This window comes from Hippocampus bargibanti, linkage group LG03, assembly GCF_051943395.1.
Source record: "Hippocampus bargibanti isolate YZ-2025 linkage group LG03, ASM5194339v1, whole genome shotgun sequence".
Classification (NCBI taxonomy): domain Eukaryota; kingdom Metazoa; phylum Chordata; class Actinopteri; order Syngnathiformes; family Syngnathidae; genus Hippocampus; species Hippocampus bargibanti.
In genome coordinates, this window is record NC_142736.1 from 29241306 (window position 1) to 29260528 (window position 19223).

Below are 19223 nucleotides of genomic sequence, written 5' to 3' on the forward strand. Positions count from 1 at the left end.
TTACAACATGAACAACTATCATTTTTTTGGGCTCATACGAGACAACAATGCAAAGTCTTCCCCAATAACCGATTCACACCTGTGTATGTTGATTCAAAATTGTCCAAGTGTAAAATGGGTCTGGTCCGGTACCTGCTCCAGCCAAGTTCCTAGGTCTGCACGCAAGGCTTAAAAGGTGTAGTGGCTGCAGCTGGGGTTTGTTGTTAAACTAGTGGGCCAGACTTAATGGATTTGTGATGATGTGTCTCAGAATTCTTGCCTAAGACCCCCTGACTGGGAGTGGGCTCAGGATGCTTATCTCTGCGGACATCTTGGGCCAGCTTCAGGGGGTTTGGGGATCTGGTTTCTGCCGCCCTTGGGAGAAATCCAGCAAGACTTGAGTAACTGGGGATTAGTAGGAATGACCCCAGGAGCAGCAAAGCAACATTTGAGACCACTGAAGAGCGAAAAGTTATTTGACCTTGAGGCGTGCACAAGGTGAAAACTCAAAGAGATTATTGGCTTACTTGAAGTGTAACACGACAATTGATGTATTGGCACTAAAAGGGGTAAATAACATTTAGGAGGAATTTTAACAAAAAGCTGCATTTCCTTTGGGAAAAACAAAGACACTTTAGAATCATGCGAACAATGTTATGTACCACAACACATCCAAAGTTGATTCATTCTGGAATTGGATTGCTGACAAAATGTTTTGAAAACATGACATGTGACTTTTATTAATTGTGCATGTTGTGGAAAATGTGTCTGGCGTATATGCCATATGTACGGATTGACACTTGATGGCAAGTGTAAACATTTCAGCTTCCTAATGAAGTACTACCTCCACAAATGAAAATACACATACAGCTCTCACATGGACTCACATGTGCTGGACAAGTGGCACACTCTTGATGGAGCGTGGTTACAAAAGCTGTAGTTGTTGTTGTGTTAAAAAGTGGCTCAATAGCATAATAGGCAGGCTTTAGCGGTGACTAGAAAGAAGGTGTCAGTGATTGTTGATCCTTGAGGTTAGTGGAAGAAATTGTCACGGGGAAATGTTATTCAGAAATATGGAACTTTGTTCTTTTTTCTTAAATCCAAATTGATGAGTGCAAGCACATTAAAATGTTTAGGTTTGTTACTAAAACAAATAATGACAAAGTATTTATGACGACAAAACAAGTGTTGCTGTTTGTGAACTACAGGAAGTGACTCATCCAGGTTACCTGAGCCAGACATCCCCCCCCCAGCAAAGCAGTCACAGTGACACCCATTAAGAGCATTCAAGGTCACACCACAGCCTTCCCTTCCTTCTGCCTTAGGCGGAATATTTTAAGGCCAAAGCTTTGGGAGATTACAACAACGTTCCTAACAAAGGACCGGCCCCTGTTCCCCACCCTTTATACTTTCTTCTTTTTTTCTATCCTCTCTCAAAAACTCTGCAACCAGAGAGCTCCTAAAGGACTCGTCACCTTGTCTCAAGGCCGAAGCACCGGAGCAGGGAAAGCCGCCACTTCAACCATCTTGGGGTCGAAGGTTATGTGGGTCAAATACCTTGGCAGCGATCTCCCAAGTCCAACCCCTCCCATGTTACATCGACAGCCAGTGGTCAGTGTCATGGACCGGATACTGAACACATCCAAACCTTGATTCTTTTGAGAATCCGACCGAACATAAGGAGATTACTTTAATCATCAATGCATTGTCATTTTCCTCAAAGATTTTTTTTTAAATTAACTTGTGATATAATCACCTTTTTTAAATACCTTTCACAATATTTTACCTATCTGTAGACACTGCAAAAGACTCCCACAAAGTAACTGTGTGTTAACAAGATTACCCGAATATCCAGAAGGTGTTTCTTTAACAAGGCTCTTTTTTATGATCTATGTTACCATAAAATGGAAAGGTAAAACCCAGAGCGATTGCATAATGAAGAACAGATATGACACCATCCTCGAGATCCCTAATGAAAGATTACACTGCACTTTGAAGATGTTTATGGCATCTGTAAATCAAGTCCAAAAAATGACATATGATTTGAAGATATATTCAGGGTGCAGCGGTTGTGCTACATGTGAGCCTGTTTACGATTAGGAAGGGGGATCAGAAAAAAAAGCGTTGAGGATTTCATTGAGGATGTTATAAGGGAGCCTCTGTGTACTTTGAAATTCCAACACTTGAGATAGAGTAGCCCCTGGAAGTGTAATTGTGCGAACGTGTATGTCTTTTGTGCAACTACACAGTGACGTGACAAAGCCTGAGTGAAAGCAGATCAAAGCAAGTCCATATCTCAAGTCTTCCAGGACCCATTCCCTCTGAGTGCTGGGATTGAGAACAAAAGCACAGAAACCGGTAAACATGTGCTAACAGCTAGCCTGGTCCATGTCGACCTGCTTCTGCTCTTTTGGTTGGCGTTTTGACAGTGGCACGTCTTTCACCTCTTGTGTTCCTGTAGGATGACTCACCACAGAAGTGCCTGACAAAAACCATGAAATTTAAGGGATTTCTTTGGGGAGTACTTTCACTTTAGAAAACATACACACATTTGTGAACGCTGGTGACCTCCTTATTGATTTTCAGTTGCTGAGCAGTAACAAGGTTCAAGTTCATTTTTGGTATTGTGAAGTAGCAAAATGTAAACCGCATAACTCCTTTTGTTTTATGTTAACATGAAACTGCAAGCATTGCATTCCCTCAATAAATGACAATTGCTATTAGTGTCCACCAACCAGGATTAACCAGGCAATTAATGCAGAGTGGACAACTTTTATCATAAAATTTGATACCATACAATGTTAATTACAAATTGCATAAGTGTCTTTTTTTATTTTTTTAAGGATTGTGACTAATCAATCTGACAGAAAACAGAATTGGAAAATGATAATCTGGGTCAGAAGCTTTTACTTAACATCTTCAAAAGGAGGTGAATCTTCCTGATGATAAACATTGACTCAAAGCTGAAGACCCCACTATTTCCCTGCATCCTCTAAATGTCAACCTCCGGAAGATAACAGCAGGCGTATAAGTCATTTAACAAGTGGGGGTATGCCAGAAATGTTTCCCTAATACGGCATGGGCAAAGCAGCATTTTCTTTTCAAGTCTTGGTTCATTTCAAAAGCAGAGGTCAGTCACGATAGACTAAGGGCATATGCTTTACCCCTGTAAAAATAGTGCCGAGCAAGTGGTTTCAATTTGCTCTAGTGATTAAGTTCACGCCAGCCCCCGGTGCACTGGTAAGGGTCATTTGTGCGCGGCCAAGTTACTGATGAAGGTAGAGAGGAGTGATGCTAACCGTGAGCATTGGTACTGACATGGCATTAGTGAGGCATAAAAAAGGACTGAATATCTGTGCTTTGCTACAAGTCCAGTCAAGGGCACAAGAAAGCTTAAATGCATTTTCATCTCTTCACCTACCTGGCTGTGCCTTTGTTTCAAACTGTCCGAAAAGTTTCAATGTCAAAGCAGTCAACCGGAGTGATTGGCAATTCTTTTGTATTTTTTGTTGTTTGTTTTTTTTTTCCCCGCTAACAACGCTTGCCCACACACTGAAATAGTCCTTGAACACAGCCTGCACGTTTAACAATTTGTTCAATATGAAAGACAGCAGCAAAGGCACATTTGTGGTTGAATTGGATGACCGGTTCAAAATTTGGGAGTTTCATATTGTAACTTCATTAGGTAAACCTGAAATCTAATCCATCCAACCTATTTCTGACTTGATTTGTCCTGTCAACGGTCGCGGGGATGCTGGAGCCTATCCCAGCCATCTTGGGGCAGTCAGCAGGGGACACCCTGAACTGCTTGTCAGCCTATTACGGGGATGTAGAGTTCACATCTACAAACCCTATAAAAACAACCAGATTTTATATTTTTGCAAAACTTGGTTTTTGAATATAGGAAAGCCCTCCAGATGTATTTAGCTTAAGAAAATGAAGACATAAAACAATTTCTGGAGGTTTTTTTTGTTATTTTCCATTATGAAAAGAATACCTCCACAGCAATCATGTGCATTTTTGTCTCAACAATCTCTGCAGCAATCATGGGCATTTTTTTTGTCTCAACAATCAGAATTACAATCAGAATCATGTGTATTGCCAAATATGTAGGACACACAAGGAAATTGTCTCCGGTAGAACACGCTGCACCAGTATCAAAGAGGCACTATACAGTTATATTTGGGTTAATGTTTATAGAGTTAATGGCTTGGGGGAATAAGCTGTCTTGTGGATTCTGTGCACATGGATCGGTAGCACCTGCCAGAGGGGAGTATCTGGAAAAGGTAGTGGGCAGGGTGCGGAGGGTTCCTTTGGATTTTTCAACAAACAACATTGTTTGTTGTTGGGTATAAATAACATTCTTAGTCCACAGACAATCAATGCACAGAAACAATATCACCATCATTTTGCAGGATGAATGCCTGTGTGCCGTTCGGGCGTGTTTGTGGTGGTAACAGCAGATGTGATCTGCCGTTATTGCATGAATAATAAAAAGGTCTCCCGAATCTTGACTCCCACCGCCAATCGCATCAAACCTTATGGTGAGCAAAAAGACAGTGTCTCCGGTAGATAAATTATTGATACTGTCACAATTTAAAATCTTACTGCAAGTTATTTGTTTATTTATATATATTTTGCTATGTTTTCTCTCTTGCTCAGGCACAACACCTTTTGTTGATTTATCTATTGATGAATTTGTTTTCACTCTAGCTTTGGGTGTTTTGGAAGGTGGTGGAGCGGGGGTTAGGTGGCTGCCCCCCCCCCCTCCACTTATTTTACCGACTTCACCTTTCACGTCTTGCTGAATTCAGCACACTCGTTTTCCTCCCTGTGATACGCAACATACTGCTTCTGAGGCAACTGTCAGGTTCAGATCAAAAACTGGGTGCGGTGGGTGTAATATCGAGCGGAGGAGGAATTAAGCGATGTCTACGACACCCAATTTCCCCGGGATTTTTCTTCTGTAGTCGGAACAATGCGTGGGTGCTGTCGGATACTCAGAACAGGGATGTTCTGTTCAGCAATTTAGTACAAATGCGACCCATAAGGATCGAGGGTTTTTTTTTTCTCTCTCTCTCTTTGTGCACCAATCCGTGTTGTAAACAGGCCGCTTCCCTTTTTTGAGCCTAGTGTTTACGGTTGGCGTTTCGCTGTTCTATCGCAATGCTTGATCTTCATCTCTCTGCGAGTGCTCGACAGCCAGTAGAAAAAAACTCCTGGCATGCATCCCAAAAAATAAAAAAATGGTGGCTGGTGACATTGCTTTTAAAATGTCATAAAAGTGCTGAGTTTATTGGTAAGGAAAGGCATATTTACATCAACTGTTTAAGCTTGTTTTCCTTGTTTTGAGAATTTTGTTTTCAAAATGAGTGTTTACCGTCATTTTCAAAACACATTTACCAATGAGAAATAAAATTAATATGAAAAAACAGTGCCACGTAGAACCTCTCTAATTAGTGTATGGGAAATGTTTTAAATAGACCAGCACATAAAACATTTTTCCCTACTGCCAATGGCTTCTGGCTTCAGATCAAGTCGTCTGTGTGTGAAGTTGGCATGTTCTTCTCATTCCTGTGTCAATTTTTACTGCGTACCCCATTTGCTTTCCACATCCTAAAAACATACATTTTATCCATTCATACTCTACATTCACACACTGTTGCCGACTGCGAAGTGCAGCAACACTCTATCTTGTCGTTTTAAGACAACTCAATGTACTTCACAAAACAAAAGCGCAACACCTCAGACCATTTACCAAATCATCCAAAGGTAAAGCAAGGATCCGCAAAGGTGCTAGAAATGTGAAAATTCCATTACCATATCATGATTGTGTCCCCAGCGTATCATAAATGGAAACGTAAAGAAGCTGTTGGAATGTCTGCTAGTTTTAGTGTGCATAGTTTGAGAATACCTACCTGAGTGAATAGGTTGAAAGAGATGGTGACCAGGACGTGGTAGGTCAGTGCCCTTGCCTTAGTCCTCCAGATTGGGCAAAAGGGTACCGTTGATCTTCTCGGCAATCCTCATTTTCTGTTGCGCTCGAATGTTTGGATTCTTCCTTCTCACAAACTGTTCAGAAAAAAATGGTGAATAAATAAACCATTGGTCTATCCATTCACCATTCACATATGTGTTTTTTTTTCCGTGATGTTTGCCGCATCCTCTCCACACGCACTCCCCCATTGATGCCTCTGCCCGCCAAGGACAACCTCTTGAAGTACAAGCTGTTTATTTTGCATTACCTAACAACTAAGTTTGCATTTTTTGGCGGCAACTTCCAAAACATGTTGCGTCTTTCAGGACATGTGGCAAACCATAACACACCCCCCCCCTTCCCCCCTATCACATTGCACCTAAGGCACTTGGCTTTCTTTCCGAAAACAAAACAAGTTGACAAAATGAAAATGTGTTCCTCACTCATTTATGTGTCATCTTAGCACTCACCCCGTCGGTAAAAGATCAAACGATGTTTGAGGCCTGATCATATTTCAGCCCACTTGAGATGGACAGCTGAAGAGTTGGCCAGTCAAGTGAGAACCGTATTATTCTTTTTTTTTTTTTTTTTTAATCAGACTCTGTGCACTGACTATGTACACTTGTACTACTGTATATGTTTTATATGGAGTGTATTTTTTGTACACTGGGGACAAAATAATTGAAATTCTCAAATGATCACATTTTATGGTCTAGAAATCTCAATGAAATTGTTGAAAGTGATGATGAATACGTAGTGCAAGAAAAAAAACAATTATCATTGTTGATATTTTCTGTTTCATTATTTAGCTTTTACTAGATTTTGTGATTCCAATTCCACAATTAATTTTAATTGTATTATTGGTTTATTTTCTTGTAAATGGAAAACATTTTAAGGAAATGGGCAAATGCAATATATTGTGCACATTTGTCCTTCTGGACCCTGAACTGAATGCATTAATTCATTCATAAAACATTTATTTCCAGTAGCAGTCCTTCTTTCATATTGTTAGGACGGATTATTACTGTCAATAGCAACAGTTGATTTTTTTTTCCCCTTCCGTATGTTTTTATTCAGTTTTTAATTCATCTATGTCAACAGTCATTTATGTCACTTGTTGTAACACTGTTTCCTTTTTATGTCAAAATATGAAACAACTGGTTGTTTCAAGGACTCAAACACAAACACACACACACACACACACACACACACACACACACACACACACACACACACACACACACACACACACACACACACACACACACATATAAAAACCATGGTAACAGAAGCAGCCCCCGGGGTGTTGAATCAATAGCTCTATGCCAATCTTTATCTAAGCAAGCCTCACTCCCCGATGCTTGTGTACTGCTGTCACTTTGGCTATAATGATCTAACCTATGAAGCAGTGATGAGCAGTTGGCCAGCGTGTCACTCCTCATTCACACACGCACAGACACACAAATACACCCGCATATACCAGAGACCAAATTTCTTCATCAAGAAACAATCTGTTTATCGACTGTATGTCACTGTTTCTGTCCACTAAATGAAATATGATAATTAGACCCATTATTAAAATAAATAAATAAATAGATAGCTATACAGTACAAAGACCTGAGCGCAGTACACTGGTTGCTGCACAAATGGATGCGTATTGACCAGTGTCATCGACCTCTGAGACCTCTTGCTCTCCAGCCAATCTGCAGCGAGCCTCGGGGACGATTATGACATTTACTCGCACAGATTATAATTTCAAATGGGTGTTTAGATGGCGAGGAAAAAAAATCCCCAGTAGGAGTGGCAAGGCAGCTCAAAGGGGTGAGTGGTCAATAAGAATAGACTTGAATTAATCGATTGGAAATGGACACACGACAGAGGCCCTGCGGGCTGTACCGATCAATAAACTGTGTTAAATGTCGGTGTTGCCCTCCATTGATGAGCAAATGGCTGTTTCGGCTGTCCTTGCTCCGCAACCCCCCGCACCTTCTTATCAGTGGGTCAAACAGCGGGGCCAGGTGGTTAACCACATGTCGCTTTTAGACATAACACACCGTGGCATGAGAAGTGTTTGGTTCGAATTGATCACATGTTGTGCATCCCTCCCATTACCCCAAAAAGAACCCCTGCGCCCAAATCTTTAAAAAAAAACCTAGGGTGGCACAGGACTTCCAAAGTCCTGCTTTTCTGTGTGAAGTAGCCTTTTTTTTAAATTTGTACTTGTTTTGACTTGCTTTTGTTAACTCATTCACTGCCAGACGATGTCCACTCCAATGCCAGGGTTTTTGTCATTGTCACTTGAATTCCAGGTCCCACAGAATATTGAGTTTTAGAACTACCAATGAGAAGGTTTCTTCAGCCGTCATCTGTCAAGGTGTCGGATGTTTCGCTTCTTATCCAAGAGGCTTCGTCAGCAAACTATTTTTTAGGACTACATAAATAGTCATTGCAGCGTAAGAAACTTTAGACTCTCTTGTTTCATCAGAAAAAAAACAGTTATTTCCTAAATTATATGGGTCTGGAGTTACATGAGCTTGAAATGAGGGCGGGTGTCCAAAATATAATGCAATACATACATATTGGTTTGTATAGTGCTTTAACAACAACTGAAGCTAGAACAAAGCGCTAACATGGAAAAAATGAGAAATGCTGCCCCCTTGTAGAAGGGGAAAAAAAAAAACATTTCCAGAGATCTGACCAGCGCTTTATCGGCACCCAAGCAAGAAAAACAAAACCCGAACTAATTCGGGAATGGCGCTCTGCGTCATATTTTTTTTGATACGGAATGCATTTATGAATGGCAGTGAATGTGGATGCATCAACCCCATACCGATAGTAACTGGGTGGAGATCCAATGACCATCTAGTTTCTCGCATCTGTTGGTTAATTCACGTGCATAACTATTAAAAAAAAAAACAAATAAAAACAAAAACAAAAAAACATTCAGCAAAGACTGAAGTAGAGAAAAATATATGCATCATAACTGCATTTTTCTGTTTACTGCGTAGGAGGTTTTGGGTGTAGTAGAGTGTGCTTCGGAAAATATTCGCCCTGTATACGTTCAATGTTCCAGAAAGATGATACGAATTGATCAGTGTAACATATTAATGTATTTTCTACGAGATGTAGAAGTAGGTGTGTGGAAACAGTCAAATAGAGCAACATATCTGCTGGATGGCTTGATTGCTATGAGGGTTGATGTGAGTAAAAAGAGGGGCGATGTGATGTTAAAATGGTGTGTATGTCTCTTAAAATTCCTGTGAAGACAGAAAAGGCGCATGATAGCCTATCGGTATAGGCAATGGGAAGCTCTATTTTGATATTTCTTGAAGCGTGTTTGTTTTGGAAAAGAGCGCTAACAATGTCACCATGTTGTCTGGTGTCATTATAAATGGGACATTTTGTTTTTTATTTCTAAAAGAGACCGAGAATATTTCACAAGTTCAAATGAAGTGAAAGAAAAACAATTCTCTCATTGGAAAAAGAATACAATGATGTCCATCACTTCCGTCACAGTATTGTTTGAAAACAACTTTTGTGCAGTCCTTCTTTGGGCCATCCATTCCTGTATAAATCAAAGCTGTGCAGGGTGCTGACACGAATGTACCAGAACCAAGGCGAAGGGAGAGGAAGATAGCTCCATCTTATTACTTCTTGCCACATGACACACGCATGATCCATGAATAATATACGACTACGCCACCTTGGTTCAGATGAAAGTGGTGTACTCTGAGTTGGTTACAAGGGAAGAAGGAAGAATAGTGAGTCCATGCCAAGGACTGTGAGGTAATTTACCTCTTTGTGTGTGTTTGGTGACAGCGCACATCAGTGTCACGATTCGGAAAGTACGTGCGGATGAAAGGAGGAAAAAAAGGAACAATGAAAAGTTTGCATACGCACACACGAGGGAAAGTGTTCCTCTCAGGAGAGGTGATCAGTACGCCTGTTTTTACTCTGCTGGGACGTGAAGGTTCTCTCTCTCCCGGGGCGGAAAGCGTGAAGGCATAGTGGAAGGAAAAAAAATAAAAATAAAATGTATCCTTTGATTATCGCACTCACCTTTTGGAGAAGAGATACAGGTTGTGAACAGCATCTTCAACCCCGACCTCCGCCTCCTTGCATACTGCTTAACTAAACAGACTTTGGTGAGAACATTCGAGACACCAGGCGGTACAACTCTTGTTCATCTTGCCGCTGTATTGTTTGGAATGATTGAGTTTAACCTCATGGTTCCACATCAGTAATAGCTTTAAATATGTACTGTGATGTCATGCGAAACATCCAAAGGATCAAGAATTATTATTGAATGGTCCTTAGGGTGCAAAGACACATTTGTCTGTAATCCAATGAAATGTTCGATTCTCGTTATTCAACCACTTGGTCAGTTTTTCCCCCCATATTGTTGTATCCAGCACAATTAAAGAAACCCCCTAAAAAACTGCATGTTGACGAAATCAATAAAAAATGTATTGTAAAAGCAATGGAAGGCCGTATATATCACCTGTGGGCCTTCAGTAGTGCTATGTCAATCCAAGCTGCAAATGTGAATAAAAAGTGTGGTGTAATTCACTAGAGGGTACCGTGAGCCAGGAAATAACCTGTGAAGAAAGAAATACTTTCATTAAAGTGTATGAGTTTTTACCATGAACGTGTGGATTCATGATATGAATCAAGACGATTGAACAACAGTATTGGGAACCATTTCCGACCTTTCTTAATGATGTCCATTTTGTCTTGAACAGTCCGTCTTGAAAATGGCTTTAACCGTAAATCTGCAACCAAAATCATTTCTTCTCCTTCTTCAGCGATTGTGGTTGACAAAACCGCAATTAAATCAACACAAAAATGTATTTGCTTATGCAGCTTGCTACAGACACAGTGTGCTAGCTCTGTCCAGTATAATCTTATCACATACCGACTGGTGGTACTATGATTGACTGGTGACTGGCCAATCATAGTTTGAAAAAACTGACCACCAACTCGAAATCTGATTGGTTAATGCTACAGAGTCACTGACACCGTATTTAATGTGACAGGGCCTGCAGAACTGATTGTGAAAGTGTACAGATAGATTTTTGATCCTGGTAACAAACGATGTCTGAAATGTGATTGGTTAAATGCTTAAATATGTAAACACACACCTAGAAGCAGCATAACATGGGAAAAGCAATTAAAGGAAGCTGAAACACAATTTGGAATTATTTACTAAGGAATTATGGACAAAATATAATTAATCAGTCTGTGATTCAGTATTTTTCAGCCTGCAGAGAAGGCCTTGCAGGCCCTGACGTCCCGCCACTGAGTAAAAGTACATTACGTACGTATCTTTGAATATAATAGCACTCAAAAAATGCTTTAATCCATTGATTGGCGGACAATGAAGTGCCACGTGTTTTTCGACAAAGAACAACAGATTGTACGACATTTTCAAACGACACCTGAACATGCTTTCATGATGGCATGCTATGAATAAAACCAACGCACGCCCCGCAGTGGAAACACAAGTCCGATCAGGGTTTACCTGATCTAATCCCGACTGTGAAGACTAGAAGAAATATGACTTCAAGTGCTTGCACAAAAAGGCTATCATGGCGAGCAAGGGATTAGTTGGTAAAAAAAGAAGGAAAAAAAACATGTTATCCCGGATACTTCTTTCAGCAACACCCAGTATTTCAAAAAAAAGAGTGTTCAAAATGCCGTTCCCACAAGCCTCAAGTTGTCCATTCAGGACCAAAAGCGTGACGTCAGGCCGACAACAGCTGTTAAATGATACAGTACTAGCTTAATTTTTTATAGTATCACATGCAGTGCGTGCAGTATTAGGTTACTATTGTGACTTGCAAGTATTGTGTCATCGTATGAAGAAGAATAAAAAAAATGAGAAGAAAAGAAAACCATTCAACGAGCAAATCCTACCGGGAGCCAAGCAAACAGCCCAACAAAAGGTTGGCCGTCGCGAGCGGGGGGCCGGGACCAGCATTGTCCCTCCAGTCAGCAGTAAGCGGAGACAATGAGCGAAGGACGTTTTTTTTGGGGAGCGCTTGACCCGGGCTACCTTCACTTCACCTCAGCAAGACAAGGTTAAGATGGATGGCTCTAATTAAAAGAACCGGGCTGTCTCGTCGTCTCAATGGCATCGGGTTTATTTTACAGGAACTTTAACGGGAGCCTTTGTGAGCTGGTAATTACAGGGTGAAGTGATTAGAGTTGCCCAAGGGCATGGAGGTGACAGACACACTTGCTGGGGTAACCCAAGTAACCTTTATGTGTGACAACTTTTCTTATTGTCATTCTTGACAAGTATGAATTGTAACCTCTGCCTGTTGTCCAATGTTGGGGAAAAATAAAATAATAATTTTCCAGATTTCGAAAAAGGGGTCATATTGAAATGAAGGGAAAGGATGTTGCAGCTTCCAAATGGGGAGTGAACACATATCGATTTGTCCGGTCACTGACGGGGGGGTTAACATTCTACAATGTCTCCTGACATTTTCTTTTGTGCATAGAATACTTTGGTTACCTTTTGACCTCACCCCTTTTTAAATCTTGCTGCTGTAGATTGCAAATTTCCCCATTGCGGCACGATTAAAGGATTTCTGATTGTGATTCTGACCAAACGAAAAAAAAGAACAAAACTAAAAGAAAGCACACCAAAAAACACACAAAAAATGCTTCATGTAAAATATCCTGCAAAAGTTTCAATTCCGCAAAGGCAGGAATGAAGCAAACAAACAACATAAATCCATACTTGCTGAAAAATTAATCCATGAAGTGCCACAATTGTTTCAAAGCGAATGTTTTTATTTTTTTTATTTTTGCTTTCTCCACCATTTCAGAATCAGAAAGCCTTTAACAGTCCCACAATGGGGAAATACCCTCACTCACAACTTCCCTTGCTAGCTGCTTTTCATTAATCCAAATCAACAGAAGTTTTTCAACCTCTTCTATTGTCTGAGACCATTACTTAGACAACACAAAAACAGCCTTAGCCACACGTAGCAATGGTCGACTTAGCATATTGGTACTGGGACGCTAAGTCACACAAACACACAGCTCGTTCGTGTTTTTCGATGATCTCCTTCTTCTGCTCGACCGTAATTTTCTTTTGTGTCCTCTTCGGCTTAACACGAGCCTATGGTGGGGTCTTTTTCGGTCCCGGAATAGCAAAAGTACTCCACTTGATAACAAACCACGGGGTGACAAAAACTATTCCGCCAGCCACCGTGATCTCCTTCTGCTCGCTCATAATTTTCTTTAATGTCTTCTTATGTTTAACACTAGCCTGTGGTGTTTTTTTTTTCCGGTCCTATAATAGCAAAGTACTCCACTTCATAACAAACCATGTCTGAACTCAAAGAAAGGTGGTGACGAAAACTAGGCTGCCAGCCACCGTGGCGCTGTGTGGTTTGGTTCGTCCGCCAAAAACTAGTTTGTATGCTAAGATTATATTCTCACGAATCTAATGTTCATAAGGCGAAAGGTTCGTGAGCTAAAGCATTCGTAAGATGAGTTATCACTGTATAATCTAAATGTCAGAAGACACAAATGTATAGCTGTGCAAAAATGTTTCATAAAAAGAACTGTAAATAGTGCAAGTTTGCAGTATTTGGCTCTGGTGCCGCTGCTAGTTCACTTATAACAACTCAGGTAAACTCTCCCCATTTTTTTTCTTTTTTTTTTTAATCGTCGTGAATGATCGTGAGAAAAATTATACGATTTGACACATAGGTGCTCCTACATTCATATATGGCAACAATGTGAGCTTCAGGTTGAAAAAAGCCCCCAAGGGAATCTCTAAAGTGGGAATGTGTGGCAAGCATAGCAAAAATTGCACTAATCTACTGTTTATTAGCTGTGCAGTAACCGGAGATTCCCGATTAAACGCAGATTTGAGCACGATTAGGGTGCCGTGTCAGATGAGTCACAAGGCTCGGTTCAGCATATGGCTTTCACTTCAAGTGTGAGGAGCTCGAATGACGGGACTGCAACCGAGCTTATCAATGAAAGAAAGAGCTTTTTCCACTTGGTTAACTAATGAGGATATCAGGGCTTTAGTATTGTTGATGAATCCATAACTGTGTCTTTATATGAATCCATTTCTATTGCTTTCAATTTTGAATAATGAACAAAAGTCAAACAACACCCTGAATGTGATGCCACTATTTACATAATTATTATATATGAGTTTCATTGTTAACTCATTCATTGTCATTCCCGAATTTATTCGAGAATTGAAAATATGACATCGAGAGCCGTTCATGTTTTGGGTTTTCCTGCTGAGATGCTGATGAAGCGCTGGCCAGATGTCTGGCAATATTTTTTCACTTCCACAAGGGGCAGCATTTCCCTTTTTTCCCATGTTAGCACTTTGAAATAGCTTCAGCTGTTGTTAAAGCGCTGTATAAACCATTATGTATGTATTGCATTGTATTTTGGACACCCACCCTCATTTCAAGCTCATATAACTCCAGACCCATATACTTTAGGAATTAACTATTGTTTTGTGATGAAAGAAGAGTGTCTAAGGTTTCGTATGCTGCATTGAATGTTTATGTAGTCCTAAAACTCAATATTCTGTGTCATGGAATTCGAATGACAATGACAAAAACCCTGGCACTAAAATGAAGGCATTTTTGCACGCCTGGCAGAGAATGAGTTAATAACAACTAATCATAAATCAATCAATCAATTCAAAGTAAATAAATACATAGTTATATAGATACATAAATAAATAAACAAATACATGTATTAATGAACAAATAAACAATAACAAATAAATAAATGAACACAAATAAATAAATAAATAAATAAATACAAATACAAATAATTAAATACATACACGGATAACCAAATAAATACATAAATGCATAAATGTCATGATTCTAAATAAATACATAAAGTAACATTTATCAGTTTTTTTGTTTGTTTGTTATGTTCAAATTGAGGCAGAGGCGCCATCACTGTGATCATTCATTGACATATTTTGCTGCGCCATCCAACACTTGAGTAGGGAAAAAGGAGCTTAATTTATTGTCTGAGTGTATTTATATTTATAGAAGTGCCGTCCGGGATATGGCATCTATTTGAGTGGATGTAAGGTGTGTCATTTTATCATGTTTATCTACTCGGGTTACAACTTTATTCTCGTCGTGTTAACATCTTTGTCGCTGTGCGCTTGGCTAAATGTGTTGCGGTGTGTCGGATGTATGATATATTCATGTCTATGTGTGTGGCTAGATTGTATGTCATGAAGCATGCATGCACGCTCAAAAACGTTCCTTGCACTCTACAAAAAGTTATTTTGAGCTGCAATTACAATCTGTTTAGCTGTCTACGTGTACGCGGCTACGCATGCGAAGATGTCTGACCGTGGCAGATGATCAAATAGCTCCATGGTCAGTCAGCTTATGTGGAAGGTGAGGATGTTACACTTTACTACCGCTAAATAAAGGAACATGTCAGATGAAATAGCACGCATCATGTCGGCCATTAGAATGTATGATTTAGTCTTGCAAATAAACAAGGTGTGGAAAAGTTTATGTAACTGCGGTTTATGTATGTATGTAAATCAGCCTTTCAGCCATGTAAGCTTTTTTTGTGCGATCTTTGTGAATATAAGCGGACGGGAAAATGGATGGATTGATGAATATCGTAATATGAAGTAGCGATGTTCTTTTTCATGTTTTCAGAATCAGAAAGCCTTTAATAGTCCCACAATGGGGATATTTTCAAGTTTATGTATTTTACCACTCGCAGCCATGTATCGATATTCGCTATCTGCTATCGAGCTCTCTGTTTGTTGTCTGTGCAGAGAGTTGTGCAGTAACTTCACCAACACTGTCAATACTGCTTTGAAATGCCTGTGTCGAGTCAACACCTGAGGGCAAGCAACTCGACGCAGGTCATCAAATTGACCCAGGACCCTGTGAGTATGCTAATTTGTGCTAACAATGCGCAGCATGAATCAGGCTCACTAATAACAGCCCACTCAACAAGCCTGCTTGACAGCCGGATGAGACTTTGAAGAATTCATAATGAAGCTATGCCTCAGATTAGCGCGAGAGTGTTTGCCTTTGAAGAAACAGCTCAGGTTTTGTGAGGTCCTAATTAGCAATGGCCTATTTTAGTTTGAACACATGCTGAGGAGAAAGTGTGTGTGCGTGTGCGTGTGTGTGTGCGTGTGTGTGTGTGCGTGTGCGTGTGTGTGTGTGTCAATGTGTATGTGTGTGCATCAGTTAGTACACGCATGAATTTCTGTATGAGTCCATGAGACTGGAAAGATGGTGTTTGAATGATTTTCTATAGACTGTGTGAGAGTTGAGAAAATATATAGTACAATTCTAGAAGCGTTTTACGTGTCGGATTTTTGGTCGGGCTTCGTTGTATGAACAGGTTTTGCTGGTGTCGACACCGTGCAATAAGTTTCAACGGAAACAACAAGAGATATGATGCATATGTTAAATTCATTCATTCATTCATTCATTCATTCATTTATGACATATAAATACAATGGAAAAACAACATCATTGAATAAATTGTTTAGTTGATCAGTACACATAGTAGTTGTACTTCCGTGTTTGGGTAATACCTATCATAAATTTTAAATCTCACGATTTGATTGTGAAACTCCAGATTTTGACTCCAATACTTAAATACTTATAAAGCAACTACTGACACAACTACAGACAGTTTCTTTCTAAGGTGAAACAAAAGAAAATTTAAAAAACAACATTTTTTTATGCCAATTGAATGTATAAATAAACAATGAAAGTATTTTTGTGTTTTATTTACTTCTTATTTACACTTTTGTAATGCTCATATTATTTTAACATGCACTACAGAGTCGCGAGTACAAAAATCTCCCGATTTATGATTTCTGAAACTTAACATGTATGACCTTCCCACTTTACTTTTGCTATTCTTTTGTAGCATCTAGCAAAATAAAAGACAGGTTGGTGTATCTTTGAAAGTATTTTTGTTTGTGTGGACACAACTCAGTGCAAAATTTGGCAGGCATGGCTTGACCATGATCCACGACTTGACAACATGTAAAATTCAATCAACTCAGCTGCACCTGAAACAATTATGAAAATACAAAATTGGATTGGATTGAATTTACCTTTATTAGTCTCACAGTGGAGAAATTTAGATTTCACATCTGCAAAGTTATGAAAGGAAGATGAAAGGAAAGAAAGAAGTAGAAAGAAAATACAGGAGCTGCTGCGCCATCTTGTAGTCAAACGAACCAAAAAAAATCAAATAATAATTACACTAAGACAGGGAGTGTCATTCATCCTTAATGTAAACAAATGACATGTTGTGTATTGCGTGTTTTTATGAATCGTGTAAGTAAGTTCTAGCTGTTTCCAATCACATGCATACACATACAAAGATCATGCATTGTTCTGAAAGTTTTTTCAGCCCACCCCTCTCCCCCCGCCCCTTCTCCCTCATCCTCAATCAGCAGCGCCCACAAAACAATGGCGGAATGTTCCGGCCTGTAACCATTCCAGAGTGTTTATCTGATGGAAGAAAGCCTGGGATAATCCACGCCGCCGTTATCAGTGGCAGGGATCCCATTTCCATATCGGAGCCCTTCTCGACTGATAAGACCAGCCTCTCCGCCCCTCCGAGAAACACGTAATGATGGAGTGATACCTGTGCTCCGAGGGCTTGATGAGAGCCTTATGAATGGTTCAAGCAGAGAGGTGATGAGGAAGGCTTTCAGGTGGGAAGGCTGGACAGTAGCTTTCAGCAAGGCAGATAAAAGCGAGGAGGGGGAGGCGGGTGATTAATGTGTCCAAGTGGCCAGAGGTCAATGCGGGGCCCTCAGCAGTGACCGTTCTTAAGAGAGGTCACCTCTATGACCATCCGTCACACTCACAGAGTGGACACACTCATTGGAGAGATTGCGTGCGTGTGTGTGTGTGTGTGTGCGTGTGCGTGTGCGTGTGCGTGTGTGTGTGTGTGTGGATGAATCCATTATTTCGACACAACATAATGTACATGCATCCACTCGAAGAAGACATGTGACCTCCATTTTTTTTCAGCATTTCCGTGCTTGTGGCCAAATAAGGGGACACAAATGCATTATTAATTGGGATCTATTTCATCCTGGCTGACGGTTCTTTATCAGCACGTTGGCCATCGGCGGGTCAGGCCTCATGGATCATTGTAAGAAAGGGCCATTGCCATATCAAGTGACATGACTCAATGCACATTTTTGAGGAGAAGAAAAGGGTGTTTTTTTGGGCTGGATGATTTGGTAAATGTTTTTTTGAACTTCAACTTTTTAAACTGTATTTTGAAATGTGACTACGTCTAATAAAAAAAATAAAGAAAACAAGATTTTTTTTTTTTTTTATAAATGCATGCAATATGCCAATGCGTATGTGGAACTGTCGCGGCCTGGAATTGAAGCGGATTTATGTGGAACAGGAGATGTGAGACAATCTCTATTCGTCAATGGATTCTACAGCTTCGTGTGTGCTTTCAACATTTAGCTTAGCATAGACGTTCATATGTCACCATGTCCATGATCCACCGGTGAAAAGGACGCTTTGATCCTCTCCTCTTTCATCTAGAACAGCTTCATGTAACGAAGAGGGTACAGAAAGCGCTTAAAACTAAGTTACTCTCTGTGTCTATGTTGTCATACACTTTATTTAGTCTTATTTTGTTCTTTTGACTTCAAGATGGTGCTGCAAGAGTGGCTGCCTTTCCAGCAGCGCCTGTATTTTGTTGTTCTACTTCTTTCTTTCCATTCCGCTTCCTTTCATCACTTTGCTGCTGTGAAATGTAAATTTCTCCACTGTGAGAATGATATAGGTAAATCCAATCAAATCCAATAACTAAACTGACATTTGAAATAGCCTTAAAAATATCTTATATTTAGATACTATACATCTTCAAACATATCATGCAGTGCATGATTCTTTTTCCACCAAGAGGTTCAGGTGCTCCCTTACTTGAGAACATTCGAGTTACGAACAACGGTACATACGAACATTTTTGTAGTAACATATGTAGTATTCTCTCCAGTTGTACATGTACATGTATCTTTATAGAGTATATATTTTATTAAATGTTTATTTTTCAGTACAAACCAATACAGGTTACTTATACAAGCGTTAAACATACTTAAATAAACCTTAAACATAATTATATCAAGATCAGAATCATCTTTATTGGCCAAGTATGTAGAACACACACAAGGAATTTGTATCCGATACAACACAAAGACACATACACACAAACAAATAGAATC

At 39.9% G+C, this 19223-nt stretch overlaps 1 long non-coding RNA gene across 6 annotated transcripts in view; it reads left to right on the plus strand.

Annotated features, from left to right (window-relative positions):
* LOC148900916 (uncharacterized) overlaps positions 1 to 19223 on the plus strand; it is a 195943-nt gene that overhangs the window by 38568 nt on the left and 138152 nt on the right. The window contains exon 1 of one of the 6 annotated variants that reach the window (XR_016114539.1): positions 15833 to 15881. The exons of the other annotated variants lie outside the window; for them this stretch is intronic. This is a non-coding gene — a long non-coding RNA (uncharacterized LOC148900916). Of the gene's footprint in view, positions 1 to 15832; positions 15882 to 19223 lie in introns of those variants that run through there. 6 annotated transcript variants of the gene reach the window in all.